This window comes from Dromiciops gliroides, chromosome 4 (assembly GCF_019393635.1).
Source record: "Dromiciops gliroides isolate mDroGli1 chromosome 4, mDroGli1.pri, whole genome shotgun sequence".
Lineage (NCBI taxonomy): Eukaryota > Metazoa > Chordata > Mammalia > Microbiotheria > Microbiotheriidae > Dromiciops > Dromiciops gliroides.
This window is the reverse complement of record NC_057864.1, coordinates 216,135,648-216,141,746: the sequence shown is the minus strand read 5'-3', so window position 1 is coordinate 216,141,746 and position 6,099 is coordinate 216,135,648. Positions and strand designations below refer to the sequence as shown.

Genomic DNA, 6,099 nt, shown 5'->3' with positions numbered 1-6,099 from the left:
TTGGGAGACCTGAAAGCCACCGCCTTTCCTCCACCACCTTGGCTCTGCCCCCTGGAGGTGTGTTTTTGGGGTTTACACATCATAAGGTGAACCTAAGGACACATTTGGCCGCCTGCTCTCCCGCTCCCCACCTGCCTGCCTGCTGGTTTCTTGTGTAAAAACTGCCTGAGTCCTAGAATGCACAGCTTGTGGAGCAGCTTGTCTGGTGTAGAGGGACTTGAGAACTGCCTGAGTTCACCGACCCCAAATTTAGAATCCTCCTCTAGTCCAACCTATACTCTTTACATCATACCCAGCAAGTGTTCATACAACTTTGAAGACCTCATTTGAAGAGGAACTCAAAGAGTCCATTTTTAGATTACCTTAATTGTTAGTGCCTTTCCTCTGAGAAGTTCAAGGTGCTTTACAGAACCTATCTGCTGGGGGTGGCTAGGTGGCACAGTGGATAAAGCACTGGTCCTGGATTCAGGAATACCTGAGTTCAAATTCGGCATCAGACACTTGACACTTACTAGCTGTGTGACCCTGGGCAAGTCACTTAACCCCCATTGCCCCACAAAAAAACAAAAACAAAAACAAAGAACCAAAACAAAACAGAACCTATCTGCTATACAGGTCGTATTTCTCACAGCATCTCTGTGAGTTATGGCCGCCATCCGAAAAAAGTTGGTTATAGTTGGTGATGGTGCATGTGGGAAGACATGCTTGCTGATTGTATTTAGCAAAGACCAATATCCTGAAGTTTATGTGCCCACAGTGTTTGAAAATTATGTAGCAGATATTGAAGTGGATGGAAAACAGGTAGAGGTGGCTTTGTGGGACACATCTGGTCAAGAAGATTATGATAGCCTTAGACCTCTTTCCTACCCAGATACTGATGTTATGTGTTTTTCCATTGATAGCCCTGATAGTTTAGAAAACATCCCAAAGAAAAGGACCCCAGAGGTGAAGCATTTCTAAAATGTCCCAACATGCCCATCATTCTGGTTGGGAACAAGAAAGATCTTTGAAATGATGAGCACACGGGGCAGGAGCTGGCCAAGATGAAGCAGGAGCCAGTGAAACCTGAAGAAGGCAGAGATGTGGCAAATCGGATTGGTGCATTTGGTTATATGGAGTGTTCAGCAAAGATCAAAGATGGCTTGAGGGAAGTTTTTGAAATGGCCACAAGAGTGGCTTTGCAAGCCAGATGTGGAAAGAAAAAATCTGGGTGCCTTGTCTTGTAAACACAGTGGAAAGCCCAAGCCTTCACTCAGTTAATTTTTGAAGGGCTGTTTCTTAATCTTACTGTATGATTACTGGCCTTTTTCATTTATCCATAATTTACTTTAAGAGATTTACAAATTAGAAATCATTTTGCTACCAGTATTTAGAAGCCAGCCATGATTGTTTAATGACAGTCTGTGTCCAACACATCTGTGCACACCAGGGTCCCTCTGACATTACTGGCTTTTTTGTGTGTGTGTGAGGCAATTGGGGTTAAGTGACTTGTCCAGGGTCACACAGCTAGTAAGTGTCAAGTGTCTGAGGCCAGATCTGAACTCAGGTCCTCCTGAATCCAGGGCCAGTGCTCTATCCACTGTGCCACCTAGCTGCCCCAACATTACTCTTTTTTTTTTTTGGTGGGGCAATGGGGGTTAAGTGACTTGCCCAGGGTCACACAGCTAGTAAGTGTCAAATATCTGAGGCCAGATTTGAACTCAGGTACTTCTGAATCCAAGGCCAGTGCTTTATCCACTGTGCCACCTAGCTGTCCCCCCACCCCCCGACATTACTCTTAATAACCTTCTTCATTCTCTCAACCAGCACATCTGGCATTAATTCAAGGGAATTCTTAACTTCTTGCTTCTTTCTAGAAAGAGGAAAAAAGTGATAACTTTTGTGAATTGGGCTTTAACTAGTTTTATACCTAACATGTCCTGTTGCTGTCAGCTACAGGGTCCTCTGGGGAATAAATATGGAGTCACTTCAGAGCAGGATCTCTTACAAGGCTTTTATTGGTATAGCTCTGGGGTATTACTCAATTGTTTGAAAATGGGATCCAGCCAAAAATGTGGCAAGTCCTCATGCAGCTGTGGCAAAGCTACAGTTCTGTGGTACCTTAGAGTTACTGTGTAATTAGTGCCACTTAATGTATGTTACCAAAAAATAAATATATCTACCCCAGCTTAGATATAGTATTTTTTGTATAATTGGATTAACTAATACTGATATTTATTATCTCTACAGAAGGTCTCTTTGGGTTGGGTTTTTTTTGGTTGTTTTATTTTCTTTTTTTAAAGAAAGTATATTTGAACATAAAGTCAGATGGAAAAACATTTGAAATCCCTTTTTGTCAGTTTCTCCAGTGAATGATAGCCATTAACAGTTCCTTTTCTGCACAACATAACCCTGTGTCCACTCCTGTCTCCTGGAGCTGGGGTCAGTGAAGGGGAAATTGGTTCCACCCCAAGGCAATGTGACGGTTCAGAAATTCAAGTGATTTGTCTGAACTCAAGTTGCAGCATCTTGGTATATACAATGTTTCTTTATTTCTTACTCTTACAGTGATGACTCCTCTTAATCTCCATGGGGAGCTTGCTACCCATTCTCTTTGTTGGTGGCCAAAGTCCCCCTTGGAACTTCTCATTCCTCTCCAGCTCACTAAACTTTTTTCTGTATCAGTTAATTTTTTTCCAACTACTAATAGAATAAAGGCAGTTTTCTAAAAAAAAAAAGTAGTATCTGTAAAAGTTTTTAATCTTTTCTTATGGTCTGATTTTCAGGTGATGCATCCATTTTGAGTTTCTTGTGATATATAGTATAAGATGTTGGTCCAAACCTTATTTCAGCCATACTGCTTTCTAGTTTTCCAACAATTCTATGTCTGTTTCTTTGACACTTAGAAGCGATTGTATCACACCAACTAGAGTGCTCACCAGATAAGTAGTATCGCCAGTGCTGACTTAGCTGATGATTCAGGATTTCTATCAGACCTTCACAACTGATACAAAAGTCTTTGGGCTCACCAAGTGTCTGCTACAAATCACCCTGACTGTCATTACTTTGCTTTCTTGTTATATCTCCCTTTATGGAAGGTACTAGGTAGCACAGTGGATAGAGTTCTGGGTCTGGAGTCAGGTAGACCTAAGTTCAAATTTCCCCTAGTTGGGTAACTTTAGGCAAGTCATTTAACCTCTGTCTTCCTCAGTTTCTTCAACTGTAAAATAATAGCACATACCTCCCAGGGTTGTTGTGAGGATCAAATGACATAATATATGTAAAGTACTTAGTACAGTACCTGGCATATAATAGGCACTTAATAAATGCTTATTTCCTTTCTTTATGCCTTGAATGATAGGTTAGATTTGATGAGGTTGAGAGTTATTGTTATTATTATTTTATTCTCATTTTGTTTGATGGAGTTCAGATAGAAACAATCCTAGCATAAGTTGTTATCCTGCTATTATTCTTTTATTTTTAATGTTCTGAAGGATATTGCACATATCATTCTCTCTCTTTTCTTTCTTTCCTTTTTTTTTTTTTGGTGAGGCAATTGGGGTTAAGTGACTTGCCCAGGGTCACACAGCTAGTAAGTGTCAATTGTCTGAGGCTGGATTTGAACTCAGGTCCTCCTGAATCCAGGGCCAGTGCTCTCTCCACTGCACTACCTAGCTGCCCCATATCATTCTCTCTCTAGGAAAATATTAAGAAATAATATTAGCATAGTATTTTAATCTTAATGAAAAACTTTATCAGTCTTTATCAATTCAAAAGAGACAATGTACTGAAATATTTTTTTGCTCCATTTTCTAAAAGGGAGAGGCCCAACAGCCCACGAGGGAGTTTTCCCTGAGTTTTGTAGTTAAATAAAAGTATTATTATGTAAACTCATCCTTTGTTGTTCTTTGTCCTTCATTTTCAAAGAATACCAACAACATCACAGGTGATGTCTTAACTTACATGTGAATTGAACTTAAGTGAGGGAGAGTTTCACAAAGTCCTCAACCTCATTTATTCTTCTTGAGTCATCTAAGTCCTGTAGCAGGACAAAAGATAATTGGCAATGGCCTGGATGTAGTGAATGACCATGGCATCTTCCATGCCTGAACTCTAAATACTTCATGTTTCAGCTGCCTTCATGGCTATTGGAACAAATTGTTTTTATCCTTCCATTCCATTGGGGGAAGTCTTCATATGCTTGAGGTAGATATCACCCTACCTCACCAATGGGTTTGAGGCCTGTTGGTTACCCTCAACATGGTTTACCCCAACTGTCAAGATGGTTTACTGGGGTGTGGCCACAGCTTCTTCTTTTTTTTTTTTTTAAAGTGAGGCAGTTGGGGTTAAGTGACTTGCCCAGGGTCACACAGCTAGTAAGTGTTAAGTGTCTGAGGCCGGATTTGAACTCAGGTTCTCCTGACTCCAGGGCTGGTGCTCTATCCACTGCGCCACCTAGCCGCCCCGTGGCCACAGCTTCTTGAAACCACAGGTGAGAGTTGGGTGACAAGTGGAGACCAAAGATGCATGAGCAGCCCTGAAAAGGGCTCAGCAAGCCCTCATATTAGAGGTCTTAGTCTTCCTGAATCCCCACCCCCTCCAGCCACACACACACACACACACACACACACACACACATACCTCATCCCCTATATAGACTCAATGAAAGCATTCTGCATATAACACCAGCAGCAGTCAGGTCAACAGTGATAATGTACGCCTCATCTTGTTTCCATATGCTAGGTGTCTATATTTTGGAAATGCTTGTTCCATGGCACTTGGACATTATGAGTTTTTAGTATGGTAACCTCCATTAAAAATGTGGTTTTTATGGTTTGTCTGTGATAAAGATCTATTTTCATTTCAGTTTATTGCTGGAGTTACCCAGCATGTTTGGAGGTCTGTATTGGCAGTATAGGGGTTTATCTGTCAATCCATGAAAGACAGCAATTTCCTAATGAATAATTCTAGCCATCAGATCATGTCTTGCTAAGTACTTGGTAAATGAATAAAGGACATTCATCACCAGGAAACCAGAGCCTATCCAGGCACCTTACTGTCTGCTTTGCTGATCCCCTCTTCTCACTACCTAGATCAAATACTTTCTCCCACATCAGGGAAGATGAAAATCTACTAGGTGAATTTCAATGAAAACCTTTGCATAATAAGTAGAAAGGATTGAAAAAACGAGGACCATGATTTAATAACTACAGCCAACAATGCTTTTCTTTCATTTGGATCTCTGAGATATCTTTTTCAGCTATGACAAACCAGTAATACCAAATATTGAAATAAACTGAACTTAGAACCAGACCTTTGAATCACTGTACCATGAAGCGTTAAACCTAAATTTTAAAAAGTGATGGAGCATATTTAATCACATTACTCTCACTAAAATATTCTCTCTATAATTTTCTCACTATAATTTTTTAGTGAGAGCAAAAAAGGAGTTTTGTATTATTAAAATAAAATGTTTTAAAATATAGCTTATTTCTTTGTCTCATTCTTTAAATTTTTTATTTTAGTTTCTTTTATAATGTACAGAATATCAACACAGTAATACATATATAATTTATAAATATCATATATGCATATGTACATGTCATGTATGTTCAAACATTTTTTCTGATAAAAATGTGTGATCAAAAGAGTTTCAAGGTCATTATAATAACAGATGTAGCCACAGAGCATTGTCTATTTTCTTTTTTGTTTTGGTCTCTTTTTTATTACCATTTTCTATGAATGTGTTTATGTGTGTGTGTTGATGGGAGGGGTCAAGACAGAGAAGAAAATTCCAGAAATTAGGTGGGAACATAGCAAGCTAAATATTTTTTCCATTTTTAGTAATTTTGGAATCATGTGCTATATTACATTGTACCCTAGATCAAAGATGTGCCCATAGACTACACTCCCAGTCCTGCCAGTACCAGATTAAAATGTAATTGGGAAATATTTAACAAAACAAATAAAAATACAATAGAATATAGATAATATGTGGTGTGTGTGTGTGTTTTTTTTTAAAAGACTCAATATATGGCTTATAGGGATCCTTATATATAGTTTAGTGGAACCCATTTCTCTTTGAATTTTTTTTTTGTTTTTTGTTTTTAGTGAGGCAAT

General features: G+C 39.1%; 1 pseudogene; it reads left to right on the top strand.

The window, feature by feature from the left end:
- Positions 1 to 599: 599 nt before the first annotated feature.
- LOC122725754 lies at positions 600 to 1,226 on the top strand (annotated as a pseudogene).
- Positions 1,227 to 6,099: the final 4,873 nt, after the last annotated feature.